General features: G+C 35.7%; 1 protein-coding gene and 1 long non-coding RNA gene across 3 annotated transcripts in view; one reads left to right on the top strand and one right to left on the bottom strand.

Annotated features, from left to right (window-relative positions):
- PRKD1 (protein kinase D1) overlaps window positions 1–20356 on the top strand; it is a 114712-nt gene that overhangs the window by 36285 nt on the left and 58071 nt on the right. The gene's annotated exons all lie outside the window — the stretch shown is intronic.
- LOC148223353 (uncharacterized) overlaps window positions 1392–20356 on the bottom strand; it is a 241709-nt gene continuing 222744 nt past the window's right edge. The window contains exons 7-10 of the long non-coding RNA XR_015804590.1: window positions 16612–16746; window positions 15595–15671; window positions 11671–11728; window positions 1392–11396 (exon numbers count right to left, since the gene is read on the bottom strand). This is a non-coding gene — a long non-coding RNA (uncharacterized LOC148223353). The remainder of the gene's footprint in view (window positions 11397–11670; window positions 11729–15594; window positions 15672–16611; window positions 16747–20356) is intronic.

The raw sequence follows: 20356 nt of genomic DNA, 5'->3' as shown, positions 1-20356 counted from the left end.
ATTGCTCACCACGTGATGGGAGCTGTGTAGAGGAACTCTGTTCTGGAAAACTGTGTTATTACACCTGCCAGGAGCAGCTCTGTCTGATTGCTAATGAATTGGTAATGGACTGATAAGAATGAAAATGTTGGGGAAGGTAGAAGTAGCCTGAAGCTGCAGTTTGGACAATGCAAGGCGAGGCACAGGTTGCCTATCACAGATGTAAATTTGTGCAATAAAATGCTTCAGTTATTAAAATACAAGGCATGTCTGTGAATCCTCTGTCTGGTAACATTAGCAAGTATAAAATGAATGTTGCACTGTGGGACTATAAATACACATCTATTGTGCTAAATTATCCTGGATGGAGGAGTAACATGTGGAATTGCATAGCATTGCATAGCTTTTTAAATGCAAACTTGTGAAAATTGTAACTAATAGAATCATCATTAGTTTCTAAAATTACTATTTCTGCTAAAAGGTGTTGAATTCACTGACTTTTTTTGGTCAAAATTTAGCTGTTTTTGCTAGATAAAATTGTGAGTTGTTGCAGAAAGTAGAGTGTCAGGAAACTGAAACTTTGGAAAACAGGAGATGAAGCATTAACCACCATGCTGACATGGGAAGGTCAAACCCTTAATTTAACCACAGTTAGCTTTACTTAGAAGATGGAAATAAATATACTTTATATTGTAATGAGAATTCATGTAGATTTGTTCCAGACTCACTAATTAAGTACCACTTGAAATTAATGATTGTTTTATGCTGAAAGCATATTTATATTTTTTCTTTTTGTTGTGGCAAGGGATAGTCCGACATGAATATTTATTATAACTTTTAAAGTTATTTAACATTTTACACAGTGCTTCTTAATTAGTGCTTCTTTTAGCATTTTGTTTTTCCTATATCAGTTTTAGAGCAGGAATGCAAGATGAGATTTTTATTATGGTGCTAAAATTGAGCAAAAAGTTTATTCCTTGTCCCCCCTGAGAAAACAATATGGAGTTATGTGCTTGATTTTTTTGTTTGCTTTGGTTTGTTTTAATGTTTATAGATTACATACGTATTTTATTTAGTAGATGTCAGACCATGTGCCTTGAAAACATCTATATATAGCTGGATAACGCATTCTATATTCACATCTTCAAGTTAGTAGTACTTAACCTTTCAATTTTCAATAGTTTCCATTACAAGAGACATTTAATGACATATGCATTACTCATGGGGATTTTGAATGTATATTCTTCAGGTGTACCCTGTCTTTGCATAAAAGCACTCAGAAATTGCTTCTAAGTTTTCAGTAACAGATATCTAAGAAGTGGGATGATTGATCACAAAACATTTCTGTTTAATGGCCACCTTAAATTTAGTAAACCTGAAAATTTAGGTAAATTCTAGATTTGGTAGTGTAATATGTTTACTAATATACTATAGTTTTTTTCAAGACTACTACAGAGAAAAGATACATTTTGATCTCTGTCCTTTATTAAAATCGGTTTTACAGGTGAGGTATGTAACCTATATCATTGACACAAACAAGGAGTAATAAATGTTTTCCCCAGCTACCAATACAAACAGAAATGTTACAGAAGAATGATGACTTACAGTGAAATCTAGTATTATTCAGGTATGTCTTTGTGTTATCTTAGCAAAATGAATCTTAAAAAGATGATAGATTTTTATTTTAAAGTTCTACTGCATTGGTTTTGGTGGTCCAATGGGTAATTAAATTTGTTTGTCCATTCCATCATGCTTAGTGTTTTCTTTTTATATCTCAGTCGTGCTGTTAAAAGGTGGCTCTGATTAGTGCCAAGCAGCACAAGTCCCTGTGGAGACTCGCATATCTTACAGGAAGGTTGTGATCTGAGCCTATGGACATTATAAGCTTGGACCATGAGTTCTTGTATGGCTTTAGATTTGAATGACTTTCTTTGGTGTAATTACATGAAAAACAGGTGGCCTGACTGTCCAAGTATTTATTTCAGTGAGTCTTTGTGGTGGACACTAAGTGGGTGGGACAGGTGAGAAAGGACTGGACTACCAAGATGTGTACTGACTGATGCTGTGGTCTCTTAGGCCACTGTGGTGGATGGGTCTTCAGCAAAATACTCTGCCCAGAAACACAAACAGTGCTTTCCCATGAACTTTACCCTTCTCCTTCCCCCAGTCTTTGACGAGGTGTGAGTGCCGGTCCGTTTTGGTTACAAAGATGTAGCAAGCAAGAGATATCAGAAAGTGCCATCAGTGTGTTTTTATACAGCAGAGACAAAATAACTGGAGTTGGTGCTTTCCTCTAGTATTCTGTGGCTAAAGAAGCCCTGCTTTTCCTTTTTCTCAAGGTTAAGCTGCAGGCTGCAGCCTGTCTCCTAGGCAGGACCCTGCTACTGCTCCATCCTTCTGCTCTTAAGGAAACTTGTTTGAACTTTTTGGCTTGGACTTCTTGAAATTTATATTTCTATTCAGTGTAAATTTTTATGTTGATGTGTGAAGTAAGACCTAAGTGTTGGCATACCAGAAAGATGCCACTGTCCTGGGGAGGTTGGACTATGCATTGTATTCTAGTTTGTAGTGGTTTGCCAAAGGAAAATACTAGTCCTGTGCTAATGGGTTCTCTTTCATCTCTCTCTTAATGTTTACACATACTAAGCCTAAATTCATTTTATTTTGTGTATAAAAGCATGCATTCAGATGTAAATACATACATATGTATGTATATAACAATGTGTAAACTTGTGATCCAGAAGAAAGGGCTGGGGAGAGTGATGTTAAAACTTACCACATACATTCCACTGGGAATGATTGCTGTTGGAAAGTCTGTTGGGTAAAATCATGTAGTCCATGAGCTAAAGTTCTTATTAAATTATTTTGGCTTTTCCTATAACTCTTTGTGCCTGATGGTACTTAAATTATTGAATGTAGTGTCAGCGAACTCTGCTCTGCAATGGCACACATCCACTGATGGTGTTAGCTGCTGGATAGATGCTCATTTGTTGCTGTGGTAACCCTGTTCTGAGGAGCAGGAGAAAGAACAGGGAGGACTTTGTGTAACAATGGTTTCTGGTTTCCTTGTGGTGCTGAATGTGTACAAATGCCAGTGAAAAATGAATATTCCTTAAACCATCATGAATGTTCTACAGATCATATTCGTTTAAAAGAGAAATGGGAGATTTGACTTTCTAGAAATTCAAATTCAATTTTGGTTTTAGTTTCTTAGACTGAAATGCAACATTGCTTTGCCTTTTGTTTGCTTCAAAGCTGAAGTTCCCATGGGGAGGAATTTCTGGCAGTAAGTGATTAGGTATTGTGTCAGGTAGCTTTAGCAGGCAAAGAAATACACTGTTTATTCAGAAGGCAATCAAAAGTTATGTGATGTTACTGCAGCCTCTTCATCTTGAGGTGCTTAAAACCCAAAGTATTAACTGAATTCCTACAGAGAAGTGCAAACCCCTCAGAGATTGATACACCTTATTGTTTCTCAAGCTGTGACAAAATGCTGCTTGTTGTTTCTGTTCGTTGGTATTGCTAAGCATGTCTGCATTCATTGTGGTGTAAATACAGGATGTGGTTGTGCTACTGTAGCCTCTTTCTTGAAGTTTGGTTTGACTGTTTTCAAAGGTATGACTAAGATGGTGTTAATGCAGAAAACTGCCTTTTAAAAAATAAACAGTAGATCATTCTTTAACAGTGTGTACACTTCTCAAGTATAAGGTTAATACCTGATTCTGCAGCAACATGTGACTAAATGCAGTGATGTAGCTCTGTCAACTCTCAGTCCCAATGAATTGTCTTCATAGTACTTTACTTTGAGTCTTTAGATTACAGTTGATAAGCACGTGGGAGAGTTGTCAGTAGACTTGATGGAGATGAAGGATACGAGGTTATGAAGATAATTAGACAGGAATAGTTTCTTTCAAAATACTAAATAAATGTATGCTGTAGAGTTGCAAATTATTAAAATTATAATAAAATTAAAAGAAACTATAAAACCATGAAAGTTGTATAAGCAGATTTAATCATTCTCATATGAAGAATGCAGAAAGCATTAATCAGAATTTTGTAACAGTTGCCCATTGGTATGGGAAATTGCAATATCCAGCCCACTGAAAAAGCCATACTGTCACATTAGAAGAGAATAAAACTTAAAGCAGGAAGTAATGACAATTTGAATGATATTTGAAGTACCGCAGAAGGAATGGAATGAGTCGTAGCAGTGGAGCTTGATTGGAAATAAGTACTTAAACCTGGTGAAGATAGCATCTCTGTTGTAATGGCTGAAAGGCTTTCCAAAGTATTAGGGAAGATTTATGTAGTGTCATTATAGAATTAAAAAGAAGGACAGAAAATATGGTCTTTGACTTCTGTGGTAGGAAGCGGCAACATTTTTGCGTGTGCATTAACTGATATTTGTGGATACATCATTCCAGCCCTTCATTAGGACTAAAACAACTAAGTGGCTGTACTACTGAGTACAACTGAGAACATCTGCTCTGAATTTTTGTTAGTTATGTCAATCCAGTTTTCAGTGAAAAGAAGCTTGGAACCTGTGGACAGAGAGAAATATTCACAAAGGGAGTGGCAGTAAGCTTGTCAGCCTGTGTAAAAAAGGGAGTCAGACAAGTGGTTATTGCTTGTACAACAGTAAGAACTGTTTGAAATCCTACATCATCAAAACTGCAGCACTAATTTATTTTTCTTCACTTCTTTCTGCCAGTAGCTCATTTACCAGCATTGGTAAGTCAGTCTGGTTTGGGATTCCAATTCACCTGTGAGATGACGCCTCAGAACTAAATCATCTGGGTACAAAAAACTCACTTGAACATTCCTGTTAACAAAAGTAGCTTGTTATGAAAATACCTAAACAAAATTTTCATTTACTATATAGATAGTAAACAGAGAGAATATAATAGACATATATATACACTATATATAGTCATATATATATTATATATTACTGTAATGTAATGCAACTAGGTATACAGAAAAAGGTTACAAAAGTTCTCAGGTCAATAGCAAAATTTCTGGGCTGATGAAAGTAAAATTAATGAGTTTGGGTTTATATTTCTATTAATGGTTCACTTTCTGGAGGAAAGCTGCATTATTTGAATTATTTATCATACATATTAAAGTATTTGCATATTAGCAAAAGTTAATGCTTTCTACATTATTTCTTTGTCATAAGTCAGTATAAAACATGAAAATTTAGCTCTGGGAGATTTCAGCAAATTTCAGCTTTAATATTGGCATGGTTCAAAAGATTTTACGTTGCTTCAGCAGCTTATTCTTTGTGCCTACTTCTAAGAGGATAAAACTGATTAACAGATTTAGTAATAATTTAGTATTTTGGTAAGATTAATAGCAATGTGGATGTCTTGGGGATTTTTGGGGTTTTTTCTTTCTTAAACTTTAAATAGGATTCTAGGACTGGCAAAGATCCCCTGTGTTGCCATCGGCCATTGTAGACAGTTGTATCATTTAACTTGTGTTGTAAAATTGTCAAACTTGACTTTTTAGAAGATTTAGGTTTCTGCCCCGGGGCTTTACTTGGAAAAACTGTCTGAAAGATAAATTTCTTTGGAGCTATGGAATTATTTTTCAATATGCAGCCTGATTCTCTTCCTAGTCACTTTTGTTGGCTGTGTCTTGGGTTTTCTTGTTATTTTCCTTCTGTTCTAGATCAATACCTCTGGGAGCTTGTCTTACTTTCTTTTTCAAGTTCATTGTCACAGATTACCCAAGCAAAACTTTATCTCACCCCAGAAGATAGAGTATTTGGAAATAAGATAAAATTAATAGTATTATGGAAACACATAATGTATCTGACATTTTATTTATTTATTGGCAGTGGAATTTAGGGATTAGCATCATACCTACATTGAATTCTATCAGTGCTTTTTACTAAAGCATGAACTTATCACTCTACTGAATATACTTACAGTCAAAGGTACAGGTTGTTGTTTGCAGAGGCACACCTCCATTCTCACTCTTAGCTTCTGTGAGTGTTGTTAAGTGCAACGTTGTGCTTCATGGTAACTTCGTGAGTTAGCAAAATTAATGTAGGGCCATGTACCCTCACATGGTGTATCTTAAGAGAGGTGTTTCTTTCTGGGCTTGGCTTTGCTATAAATAAACACAAATGCTTTTATTTCAGTAGAAATCATCTTTATTAATTAACTTATAAAATCTGTTTCAAAACATTCTTTTATGATTCTGTTTCTATTGAAGGTGAGGTCAACCAGCCATTGTTTAATAGTAAGTTTCTGCTGGATATGAGGCAGAATGCTGAAGTCTAATTTAGTAAGGGACTGTGAACACAAAAGTTGTTTCTGAAGAAGTTTGTAATGTGTTCAAAAGAGGGTTAAAGAGGTTATTCAACATAACCTGACTCTTTTTTGAGTTGCCAGTCTAAATCAGAATTTTATAACTTCTGTTTGTCTTGATAGAGGGGGCAACAGTGTCTCTGCAATGAACTGATGACACATATGGAGTATATGAGACAACAGCAATAATCTAGTGAAGCTGAGCTTTCCACTGCATTTCACAAATTATGAAACTTAACAAACCTTAATGGTAGAAATGAAAGTTATATATGGTGTGTATCAGAAGTCAGGGGACAGATGCTGGAAATCTTTGGATTTATTCCATAAGTATGTCTGTCCCAGTTTCTAGCCTAGCATTTTATTTCCTTTTGATCACTCTATAGCACCATTGGATTGTCTTGTGCTTTTATGTCTCATTTGTTCCTAGAATATTTGCTACACCTTGTAGCTGCTAATAGCCATACAAAAGATACCACTGCCTAGTCAGGTCTGGTGTGCTAGGATTTTATCAGTCTATGAGAAAAAAAATCAAAGAGTTTTTTTGTGTCTTATTGCTGAAATGGTAAATTAGCTCATATAGTAGGTAGTGATGTGTAAAGGAAATCACTAATACTTTAAAAAGAGTAAGCATGGCATAAATGAAACAACTAAATAAAAGTATCCACCTTAGAAGTTTTTGAATTTGAACTATCAGTGGCCTTTGATATAATATAGTTGTGGATAAAAATGTGAAATACATGCCCTTTTACATTCTCAGGCCTTGCAAAGAACCCCAGTTGGATGACAGAGTCTGAAATGTTTCCTTCTGCTCTTCTTTAGGTGTAATAGAGGGGTAGTTGTTGAAAATGAAATTAAGATCTTTCTTCACTGGAATTCTGAAATCAGTGTTCAAGAAATTTTGTGCCCTGTTCTCCTCTTATCACACTCCTTCACTGGCATTGACCAAACTTAATGTTCTTGTTATTTAAATTAATCTTCAATATTCCTTTGTTTTTCTTCTTCCTCTAATCATAGTTGTGGAAGTTAAACAATCAGAATCAATTAGTGAAAATAATCTATGTAGCAAGTTTGCTTTTTTTTTTTTTTTAATTAGCTCTTTGAACTGATTACCTGCTCAAGCCACTAAAGAGATGCTTCTCTGAAGATACAAACTCACCTTTTTTAGTAAAGAACAATTCATTGTTGAAAGATCTAGATTTTAAAATATTCTCATTTAATTTCAGTGATCATTTATCATTTTGCTGTGTACATTTTTTATTTATTTCGAAATCTCAAGGGAATACATCCATGTAAAATGGTGCTGATACACGGTGACTTATTTAGCCATTGCGGTTGGCAGGCGTGGGACCCTGTGGTTTAGTGGCTTCTTATATCTTTGTGCAGACACAGACTTTTGAGGAAGGAGAAGGGGGGAGGGCAAGGTACATTTGTTTCCTCATGATTATGTTTTTATTCAAAAAGAGCTGATAAGTTTTGTTTTTTCACTAATTTGCTTCTTTGCTATTTTGAAATTTTCTTCAAGACCGTATTTCAGAGATGACTGCTGTATTTGAAATACAGGATTGGGTGTCTCTGAAATGCCATTCTGTTTAGAAAGAACACCTACCATTTAAGTAAAATTATAGTGCTCTGAAAGCAAAAAAATAGTCTTTTGTCACTTCTGTATATTTATGCATATTTCATTTTAAACAAAAAGATTTTTTTTTTCCAGCTTGGCAGAAGTAATCATTGGCAATTTTTTTTTCTACGTTTTAAAGTACCAGTGTGACGACTCTTTCTGTTTCATAATTTATCTTAACAGCATAGTTCATCCTTTTCTTTCTTTCCATTTTTTAATTTCTTTTTTTTTTTTTTTTTACTTCAGCTTTTCATAAACACAACTCGCTCCATTCAGGATTGGATGATTCCATTGTTTTGGTTGTGTGGGCTTTTGGGTGAAATTAAATGCTTTTCTCTTGGATCCAGCTGTAGTTCAGGGGAAGGGAGGAGGAGCAGGAGGGTGATGTGATGTGGGGAAGTTGGCATGGACTCTTTGGTTTTTATACTGAGTAGGCAGACTAGCTATGAGTGATTTGGCCAGCTTTGTTTTTTTCATGAGACAACCACTGCAAAGTGGTCACTTTCCTCCACTTATATGCTTATAAAATCTTTAGAACAAAAAAGTAACTGGACTGTATTTAGGATAAGATTTAGCAAAATATAGGTGAGTTTGCAAATTGGAAACATTCTGAGTAATGATGAGGTATGACATTATTGCACTAAAGAGCATTAAACATTCTGTCTTCTTCCCATTACAAGTAAATCAAAATATATGGTTGCAAAGAAGATTTCTAGATTGTTTCTAGACTACTCAAACCTTGCATATCTGTATTTTCAGCTGTATCATTGTAAGTATTCAGTTATTATGGCTTTCTCTGTAATGAACCTTTTTCTGAGTGGTATTTTTTTTTTCATGTGGAGGGAGATTGTCTGCACAGACTTCCATAGGCTGCAGACAGAATTTCTTGCTGAAACCAGGTTTGTGGCTGTGAGCTATCTTCAGTCTCTAATCAGTCTAAAGAAGGACCAGTGGGTGGGAAGGGAGGAAACTGTTGGAAAACAAGAAGCACAATGTACATGTGCATGTAATTTAAATATGCACCTGCCCATGGTGCCATGTCTGTGCATGCAAAATTGTTTCTGGCCCTAGAAATTTGGTCTATATTCAGATTTGGCTTTACATAACAATACAGGCATTTTATTTTTACTTCTTTTTGCTACTTGTTAATTTTTGATCATTTTACTGGGTTTTGAGTGTGAATAATAAAAACCCCTTTCTCCTCCATGCATAATTGTCAATGGTTGAAATGATGGTGCTGGTGAATCTTTTGGCGTGGAAAATGTGATCGAATATACATAGAACCTTTGCTTATATGCATCCATTTAATAGACACGTTTGACTTTTTTTAGCTTTCTTACTACCTTTTAAATTTTAGTGTGGTACAGATGACAAATGCTCAGCACAGCAATAAGAAATGAATGTTAACCAAATTAATCTGGTTCCTAAAGGTAAATTTTCACTTCGATACATAGGAGCAATTACCAGATGCTTTTAAAAATCGTGACCTCAGTTGTTATTTTACCCTGCTGAAAATTCCAGAAAGTCAAGCTGGTATGTCAGTGCATCAGATCCCGTTTCAAGTGCTCGTTTACTTTATTGGAGCATAGTAATTAATGACCAGTGTATGCTTCTAATGGTACATTACATAAAGTGAATCAAAGGTGACATAACCCATGAAGCATTCTTCAGTGACTGCTTTAGAGTTTTGAAATGTCATTTGTTGTTACTGAAGCCATACATGTTGGCAGTTCAACTCAGCATGCTGGATCATTGCAGTCAGATCAGTGCTTATTTGAAATGTTTATAGCTTTGTTCTCACACAGTTGTGCACTTGCTGGTTTTAAAAGCAAAAAATAATTGAGGCAAAATTACCTGCTGATAATATGTTATTAGTTGAGTAAAAGTATTTGTTGGTATGAGGAAAAAAAGAAAAGCCATTCACAAAGCACAAATATTACCTCTGCAGTACTTTGGTAAACATTGCAAGGACAATCCCCCCTCAAATTTTCTTTATGCAGGTACAGAGGAGCTGATACACTGAAACAGATCTGTTTGTCATAACAACACATCCATCCATTATTTCATGGTGTGATTATGCATAGTAAAAACACTGCTGCTTATAAAGAATCAAAACAGTTGAACAAGTCATGGGAACTACTTAGATTTATACTTTTAAGTAATAATTAAATTGTTTTTATGATGACAGTGACCTCTTCATTGCTTGTGGAGAGAGTACAGTATTGGAGCTGTTTGGCATGAAGGGTGTGAGGTAGCATATGGCAGTGGATGTTTGTGTCTGGAGCACCTTGAATGTTCAGTATTGGGCATGGGAAACACTGGTGGGTTTCACACATAAAGAATGTAGAGCAGAAGCACCCAGCTGCAGCTGGGCTGGCTTGGTTTGGACTCTGGCATATTGTCAGAATCCATGGGCCAGGAGTCTCCTTATGAGGAGCACTGAGAATTCGTGGCTTGCTGCCATGCAAGTAAAATGCATGTTGTCAGAACTAAACACATTAACCACTACTGTTTTTGAATAAAAAAATGGCATTACCTTTTTTTTTTTTTTTTTTTAACTTGTCACTTTACTTCTTGTCCCTTCTGCAGGGGCAAGGGAAAAATATGAAAGTTCAGACAACAAAACTCAGAATGATTTTTTTGTCTTGTGTGTCTCAACTATGAGAAGAAAATTTAAGCAACTTAACTGAGTTACTAGATTTTTAAATGGTGGTGCAAGAGGCTAGCTGTGTTGGTCCCTCTGTTTTCCTTTCATCAGAAGTTAGTCTCCTAATGTTTTCACTCGCATTTGTAGGGTCACACAGCTTACAGGACATACAGGTGTCTGCCCTCTTTGACTGTGAACATTTCTGCCCATCTTCCTGCCTCTGGTCTATTCCAAAAGACTAAGGTGGCCCATGAGCACCTCTCTTGTATATTCCTTTTTGGTGTATGAGAGAGATCTTGATCACTCAGCTGCTGGCAATACAATCCCCTGCTCCCTGTAGACTTCTAGTTGCTAGGATCTTTGTGTATTAAGTGTCTGTCTTTTCACCCTGGCTGGCTGGGTGCCAAATGGCTGAGACTTCAAGCAAATAAGATTATTTTACAATGACTCGTTTGTTTTTAGAACTTAGAAAGGTTTCTTTATATGTTAAATGAAGGTCTAAAAAGTTTTCTTACTTTGTGACAGCTGCTTTTCCCCTGGCAGGAGCAGAATTTTGACTTTGCTTGTAGTACTCTTCAAATACTGTGGTTAATGCCAAAGGCTTCAATTTCTCTGTAAAAGGCAGGAAGCCATAATTTCCTTGCTCTAAGCGATATAATTTAAATACGGTATTCTGTATGAAAATACCCTGTGAACCAGAAGAGTTCAAGGAGCTGATTCACCTTTTCGTTCTCAGTGTTAATTTCTTCTCTGCATCATTTGTAAGTTAACTGTTCTAAGTATGAAAAAAAATCTTTATTTTATGGCCTTGTTTTAGTGATTCTTAGGAAGACAACTGTAAAAGAAGAAAAAAGAAGCTTTCTTAAGAAGTTCTAGCATCAAATGTGGAACACAGTTCTGCAACTGAAAATTGTAACACTACTAAATGAATGAAAAGTGCATTGAAAAATACTTTTTTTAAACAGAGTTTTCAGGAAGGCAGGAGCCAGCACTTGAAATTAAATATTCGGAGACATGGTTAAGTTAGTATCTTTTCAAAGAAGCATTTACATTTTTGTTTAGCAGCAGGAGAACTTTTATGTCATCAAAAACAATAGGGAAGAACCTACCTAAAGTCCAAAATCAGAGGGGAAGAGCCATGAGAAAAGTTCCAGACCCTTGTTGTGCCTGAGAACAATAATGTCAAATATCTTTATTGTAGTAGAAGAGGTGAAATTTAATGAGTGTGAAGTTCTGTACTGGAAAAATTAAGTAGGGCAATTTGGAAGTGAATATTTGAACACCCAAACCTATGCAGGGGTTTAGAGTTGACAGTGTGTTCATTTCATGTTTTATATACATGATTTTGAAGATGTGCATCTCAGACACATTAAACTCTAAGACAACTTTTGTCTTGATGTTTAAAAATATTCTTGAGGCAGATAGGTCTATCTGAAATTAAACTGTCAAGTAATCTGTCAGTAGTAGTTGGATGGGGGTGGACATGTATTCACCCACGCTGAGATACAAATACTTCCCTTGTGAAATGAGGCAGCTATTTAGGAGCTCTACACAACCGTTCAGGATAAAAAATGGGGAAGTATTTATCCAGTTGAACTTACAATGGGAATTTTAGATAATCAGAAGGGGAAGTCACAGGAATGTGACTTGCAGAAAGGAACATTAGACCGTAGGAATGTACATTACATAGTTTTCTTACTTTGCACAGAAAGTTGGAGTTTTTTTTAATGTCTTCCAGGAGACTTGTAGATATAGGCTTTCAAAGATCCAAAGGATTTCTTCCTATTTCAAGTCAGAATTAGCTCTGTCTGCACCCTTCTTTGTCTAACCTGTTCTGGGAGCATCCAGTGATAGAGATAGCACAAGCTCCCTCCAAAAGGCATTGCTGGTGTTTAAACTACCCTTTTATCTTAATATTGAACTTTTATTCACTTTAAATACACTTACTACTGCCTATTTAGAGGCAGAACGACTGTCAGTTTCCTTCTGTCTATGTTCTTTCACCTAGTCATTGGTTAGCTCTTTAAATCTTGCCTTTTGTAGCACATTCTGCAAATTTTTTTCTGCAGTCCTTGGATTGTCTTTGGACACACAAAACTAGACTGTGTGTTACATTTGAGGTGTTTTCAATGCCAAAATGAGTGTCAGGATAATTTCAGATACCTGTTGGACTAAAAAACTCTTTTGATGTCCTAAGACTGAAAGAAAAAGATATTCTGAGAAGAGTCCCAAGAAATCTGTTAGCCTTCTCTAATTTAGTCTGACAGTGAGTGTTGTTGCAGAATATGACATTATGGAAATTTGTTTAATACTTTTTTGTATAAGAAAGCCATAGGAGTTGTCTGAATTAACTCCTTTTTAAGTAGAGTGTCTTTATTAGAAACAAAATCTTATAATGTGGAAATATCACAGCCATATTTGTTTTTCAGTGAGCACTTGTTTTAGATACTTAAATTAAGCAAGAAAAGAAGTTGGACCAACAGAATAATTGTTGTGTAATCTAATTCTCCTTAGCCTCAGCTGCTAGAAATTGGAACTTGCATTTTCTTTGTCTGCTAGGGAGATGAATCAATAGAAAATCAGATTTCACTTTCTAGTACTGATGCTTATCAAAATGATCAAATCCTTTCCTTTAGAAATTAAGCAGTTTAATCCCCTGGTGCCGTGGATGGGAGAGTATGTATTTCAGTTCCATAATTATTCTGTTTAGTCCTCCCTGAATCCTTTTGCCAATGGCCTAGTTTTTTTGAATTTTAAATGCTAGCGGATTTCTGGTTGTGTTTATATCACTGCCAAAAGCAGAGTTAGTAAATCCATATGCTTTTGATATTCCCCAGTTTATGGCAAAGACTATTCACTAGTAGTACATGTTCATCTAATGATCTACTGCACTGGCTGAATTTCATTGTTGCTTTTCAGAATAGAGTCTCTTTTACATCAGAGCAGTTTATATTCCATGTTTCCACATGTCTGAAATAATATTTTGCAAAGTCTGAATCTCTGTCACTATGCTTGCATTCTCCTCATTACATAACCAAGTTATCCAGTTGTGCCATAAGCCAAGGTAGTTAAATTGTAACACTGTCCTTCATGTTTTCATTTGCTCTACTATTTTGAGAAGCCTACAGCTCTGCGTCCCTTCATCAGGAGCAGCAAATAAGTTTTCTTCATCTTGGTTACTCCAGAACCCAACCACTGACTTTCTAGCTATTTCAGTTTTGCGTTTTTGGACTTGACAATATGTGTGCAGCTTTTGCAGCTTTTGTGAGTCTTCTACAGCATCCATATCAACTGATGTTAGAGTACAAAGTGTTTGATCGTTAATATTCAATAATATCTTTTCCCCAAATGGAAAAGTGATGGATAAATCTTTGTGGGTGGTAGAATTGTTAAAGATTCTTTTTGTTCCTAAAGTATTAGCAAAACTTTTAGTGTGCTTTTAGTATGCTGACAGTGATATTTCCACATTCCTTTGGGCTTCTTCCTTGGTTTTCTACAACTCTAACACTGCTCTTTATATCTGTGCTATCAAGTTTCTATTTTGAACATTATAAATCTGAATGTATGGGGGACATACTCTAAAAGCTCTTTTTTTGTGACCTGGAAATTTCTGTGTTTAATGCAGTTATTTTTTTTGGAAGCAATTAAAAAAAAGAAAATTAACTATCCTCAAGATTTATTCATATACTTATCTTTAAATTGTTTTTTTCATTTTATGTATTTCTGGACTCACAGAAAGCTTAGACATATGTTGAATCTTTATGCGTTTTTGTGCTATGTGGTCTGGCCGTGAATACATGGAATTAAGGGAAGCACTGGATGTGAATGGTCCCATTACAGAGACAGAAACTTTGTTGTTTTCTGCTTGTGATCCTACTCTCCTTTCTATGGTTTCCATTTCTTTACTGACAGTGTCCTAGTATCATGATTAGGAGTGCATTCAAAAAGTTGTGCACTCCACCTTTGAAACTTTAAGGTAGGAAGGCTTGGAATTCAAATGGCCTCTTCCAAGTGATTTTTCTCTCTAGAAATCTATATATAGATTTTGTATTATTATATAAAAGCTGTCATTTTTGGTCATGTTAAAAAAAGAAAAATCACGTTGTTTTCCGATCTCTAAACAGGTGTTTGGCCAAGGAAATCCTTTTGGGTGTAGTAGACAATGCACATCAAACTTCCTATGACATGGCTTACTACAAAACAATGCTAAATCTGCATAAAACAATAATTTACAGGCACTTTTGTCCTAATGTTTTTCTTACATGTAGCTCTTATGGACAGCTTCCTCTTACTGTTTTGGAATGGGGAATTAGTGTGCATAACATGGCATTGTGAGTTGTTTATTCTAAGTTAGTCATCTGATGCCCAATACAGACCTGGTTCTAGACCTGGTGTGCTCATGCTAAATCGTTGTCCAACATGAGTGCCCTCAGCCTTTTCCTCTGCTAGAATTCCCTACTAATTATATTCCTTACAGAATTAGGGAGCCCAGTAATCCTGTTACTTGGTGGTGTCACTTTATGCTTTATTAAAAAGGATCCTAGTTATTAATAAATGGAAGTTTTATCCTTTATTAATAAAGATCCTAGTTATTAATAAATGGAAGTAAACCTGACCACTAAGTAGCAAACTAATTATTAATACTAAAAATTGAACCAATATGACCGTTAAGCATCACAATCAGGATGAGAGAGCCCTTTACAAGTATTTTTCAAATTACTCTTAGTGTATTTCCTGAAATATAAAATTAACATTGGGAGTGGATGAAAGAGTAAATTATATTCAGATTCTCTCTTAATATTTTACTTAAAATGTGAGGGAATTCTGCTTTTTCAGGAGAAAACCACATACTTGGGAATACTTTATTTGAAATAATGCTCTTGATCAGAGATATGTTGTTTTCTGTTTCTGTGCAAAGCAAAAATTATTTTTAAGAAATTATGTAAACTGGCATCTATCTTGAAGGAAATGAAGTTGATTTTGACAGTAGAGCAGAGGTATAAGGAAGTGAGAGTGATCTGCAGGTCTCTTACCTTCATTAGATCTTTTGAGATCTCTTACCTCAGAAACAGAAGCTTTGACTGCATGTAAGCAGTTTGTGTTGTGCAGTCTGTAAAAAGATCAAAGACACTTGTTCTGCATCTGTGTAGTCTGTTAGTGAGGTACGTGACTGGTGACTGAGTCTCCTGAATTGATGTGATGCATCAATGATGCTGAAATGCATCTGATGGTAGACTCTCACAGAAATGGGGGGTTTGGGTTTGTTTTGTTTTGATTGGGTCCTGAATTGGTTTCCTTTTACCTTTTATAAATTAGGAATCTGTTTTCCCAGATGTAGTATGTAGCATAGAACTAGTAAGACTAAAGCTTCAGCAGCAGTCAATACTTGTGAGCAAGGTGCTCTTTACATGTTTTTATATTAAAGGAACTAGAAAAAACCCTTGATTTTTTTAGTGATTCATCATCCTTTTTCTGCCTGTTTGTTGAAGGGCATGAAAGTATCTGCTCCATTTCTCAACCTCCTTGGTGAGAAATGCAATCTGTTCGTGAAATATCTACATAAATGGATGCCTGTCAACAATCTGGCACTTGTTGTCACGTTCTTCTCCTAAACATTTCACAGGAAGCTCCATAATTCTACACTGGGGTGGACAGTGTTGAGCTGCACAGAGAACGTGGAGACTGGGGAACTGTGGGAGCCTTTCTGCTGAGGTCCCCCTGTTGTTGTCTTAGAGAAATGTGGCATTAATGGATCAGTGTAGATCTCAAACTCTCAGTGTGAAACAACTGAGAAGACAGAAACTCTTAAGTGGTCTCCTTCAGTGCTTCTGCCCATAAAAATTTTCAATTCAGTAATGCAGTATATGCAGATGTGGTAGTTATGATAATATTTTTGCCACCAGCAGGATGCAAAGACATGCTGATATTCTGAGTCTCATTGTGATTTGATTACTTTTACTTTTCTAAATATTGCTATTGAATTAACCTCTTAATCTACATGATAGAGCAGTCAGCTATACAAGTGTGCTTTGATTTGCATGGTACATTACCTTTAGGAATTTTTATGTGACAAAATTGAATGTTTTCTCAATTTCTGAGTTATTGAACTCTTTCTTTCTTTACAGCTTCTTGACTCTTCATTGTCTTCATTGCATTGGAAGTTGTAATAGAATATTCACAAAATGCTGAGGAAATAATAGTAAAAAAGATTAGTCTTAGAGAGGACACATATTTGAGAGACAAAGGCTATTTTAAATTAAGGTAGTCTTTGTATGGTATTAATGAAAATCAACTTCCAACACATCATCTTTTTGGTAGCCCATTGCATGTGGTAATTCACAGTAAGGTACTTCCATAGAGGTTTCAATGAAAAATTAATGCAATATTTTTAGTGAAAATGGAGATATTTGTATCTTGTGATAAAACAGAGTTACACTAATTATGCTAAAATTCTCTTTGTTTGAGAGAAAAGTGTTATTTTAGATTTTTCATGTTCATTTCATGTTCAATTGCTATGGTGGATTGGCTCTAGCCAGCAGCCACTTGCCAGACACAATTCAGGAACAGTGAGAGAATACTCAGGTCTGGTTGCCCTGAACTGGGAGTTCTTAAATTCCATGCAGTTCTCTGCATGGAAGTAGCATGAGTGATGTGATCTATACTCAGTACTTTTGGCAGCGAGGAATTTGAGTGACAGAAGGCAAACCAACATACAGTGGCAGGAAGCATAGGTAGCAAAAGAACCTGTTTGTTTGAAGAAATACAAAGGAAACAACTCCTACCCTGAATGGCCACAGGAAACAACCTGTACTAAAAAGGCTGATGAATAGGTTGTTCAGAGTTCAGGCTCTCTCCAAAAAAGCCATATTTCTATGTTTCACCGTGGCTGTATTTTTTGTTTTTCATGGATAGTTGTGTGAAGGAGCTCAGCCATGTTTTAACTCTGTGGATCTTCATTGTTCCACAGCCAGTCCAAGTCAGTGTCTGTGGACAACATACTCTGTTCCTGATCTAAGAGAGATGAAGGAATCTGATTTCTGCAGCAGATCACTGCTGCAAACAGAGGTAGTGAAATATTTGTATGTAAGTATTTGTTATCTAAAATATTGCTTACATCATAAAGCTGTCAGTAAGAACTTTGCTGCTTTCTGATGGCCCATTTGGAAGCCGCTTACTGACTGCTATTCCACAGGTAACAAGTCCTTTATAAAACATATATGTGTGTCAAGCATTGTAGTAAAGATGTAAAAGGAATAATGAATACTGTAAATAAGGAATGATGCTTCCCACAGTAAAGCATTAAGAAGCTTGACTGATGTTAGGGAATGTACGAAGTGGTGATAGTTCTCTGATTTTGTATCTAAAAATATATTTATAAATAAACTGAAATGAGAATGCAGGCTCAAGCATTGGCCCAAAACCACATAAACTTTTCAGTTGTTTAATTGCATGCTTCCTGACACAGTCTGAACTGTGCCAAATCACATTCTTTCAGATGATGCCCAGACATTGGGTCCTAGCATGTGTAAGAAGAGACTGTTTAAAATAAGGAGTGGCAATGTCATCTCCCTGCTTTCTGGGGAAAGAGGTCATCTGTGTGGCAGTGAACCATTTCAGTGCCACTTAGCTCTGGATCCAGAGAATGGTTTCTGGCTGGTTTAGACTGTATATTCTCAGCAACTTGTCTATTTCACTTAATAGTTAGATTGGAAGCAAATTGCTAATACATTTTTTAGGAATGCAAAGGCAAAAAGGGAGCAAAGACCTCTATTGCTGTTCCCATTCACCACTTTAACCCTTGTAAATCTGGCTCTTGGCTATCCCCAAGGGTCATGAGATAATCGAGATCTTCCCAGAGTCTTTCTTCTAAGTGTATTTTCCTTGCTCTGGTCATCTCTTCCTTGCCTTTCAGCATTTCTCCAGTTGCCTCTTTGCCTTTCCAAATCAAGATATCTGTTCATCTATCATTTGTCTGGTTTTTTCTGATCCTGTGACAAATGGTTTTGACCTGAGCCTGTCCTGGGTAGTACTGCAACATAGGCAGCATCAAGGTAATTGGTTCTACTCCTTTTATTTTCTGACCCTTTTCCTTCCTGTAACTGAAGACTGATTGCCTGGGAAAAATAAAAAAGAAGTAAATAAAGGGAATACTTTGTTGACCATCCTTGCTGTTTTTCTGCTTGGCAAGTGCAAATGCAGTTACTGGAAAGGTCTAGGGTGAGTCACAATTTCTGAGGTGTCTTCAGCACAGAATGTGACATCCTGGAATTGAGGTGGAGATGTCACTGCTGCTGGAGCAGCTCCACCTCCTTTTTGTACTCAGGTGTTGTTACATATATTCTAGTTACATATATTCTACATAGCTGTAGCGTAAACTTTTGTTTAAACTCCAGCATCTGTCTAAGTTTGTAGTAACTGTAGTGGTGTCTACAAGAAGACAGTAGAAAGTCTTTGAACACTAACTGGTGTTTCTTACAACAAAACCATGAAGTCTTGTGATATTTTCTTTATGCATAAGACTAATATTTTCATGATAGCATTGGTAAATAGAGCCTTTTAAAAATCCCAAGTTTTGCAAATGAGTTAATAATGACTGTCACAAGTAAGTGAAAATTTAGACAGTCCTCTTGATGAAACATTGGCTTTTCAGTGTCATGACTTTGCTGTGTTCTGATGTCTGTAGAGAAATTCTGACTTCTAAAATTAAAATGCACTGTTATTTAAGAATATAAAAGAAAAATGTTTCAGTTTGGTTAATGTGATTGTTTCAAAAGTTTTGTACATTTATATCTTTATAATAAAACAGTAGTATTGATGTAAAGACTATTTATTTACTTATTTATTTATGCACATGTTTGGGTCAGGTCAACAGTCTTGTTTAGGTTAGGTCAGTTTTTTTGTGTTTTAGCCAGTTAAGTTAACAAACATTGTGTGACTCAGCTTCTCCACATGCTGTGAGAACATTGTTTAGCCCACCGCCCTTATGTGTGCTGGATCAGTATCTTTGTGCTATAAAAGACTTCCAGGTTTTATCAAAGTTCTTGTTGCAGGTGCTGTTATGGTAATCACTAAGGGCTTCTAAAAATCTAACTAATCTAGAAGAAAAAATCAGTCATCACTAAAAAAGATAATTAAATTTAATTTTAAGGAAAAGTTCAGTGATGACTAATATAAAAACAATTCTCCTGACTTCCTAGAATAAAGCAACAGAAACTAACTGTTACAGAAGATGTGCAAAATTGTAGTAATATACAGAAAGACAGAAACAGGAAGACGAATTTTTTTTTCACTCTTAGCAGTGAGAATCTGACTGCCTGTATGTTGACAATTTTATTAAGTTGAAACAAGTATTTTTGCAAAATTATCACAGCAACAGACTTTTTTGACTATTGGACAATATTACTAATTGCAATGAAACACCATCATTGTTTAGAGCATATGTTTTCCAATTCTTCCAGGTTAAGTTCTACAGGTGGGAGAAATTTTTTTCTCATGTGGTTTTCATTTGACTATGAAAACTATTACTATGCTAATCTTTCAAATACATAATTATTATGCGGGGTTTTTTTGTTGGTGGTTTTCTTTGTCTGTTTGGGTTTTTTTTGTAGTATCATTTGAAGGCTTTTTAATTGAAAATCCAGAATTGCATAATCACTTGGCTTCTATATGGTTATTGGTGATATATTTTGGTGGATTTTCTTGAGATGTTTACAGTTGCTGAGGGTAAAAACACTTCAGTGCTTGCTTCTGTTTTCTATCTGTTGAGGAAAGATTAGTGCTGAAGGCTCCTTTTAC

The sequence above is a fragment of the Sturnus vulgaris genome, chromosome 6, assembly GCF_052056855.1.
Source record: "Sturnus vulgaris isolate bStuVul1 chromosome 6, bStuVul1.hap1, whole genome shotgun sequence".
Taxonomy (NCBI): domain Eukaryota; kingdom Metazoa; phylum Chordata; class Aves; order Passeriformes; family Sturnidae; genus Sturnus; species Sturnus vulgaris.
The sequence above is the reverse complement of the archived record's forward strand: the minus strand, read 5'-3'. Positions and strand labels throughout refer to the sequence as shown.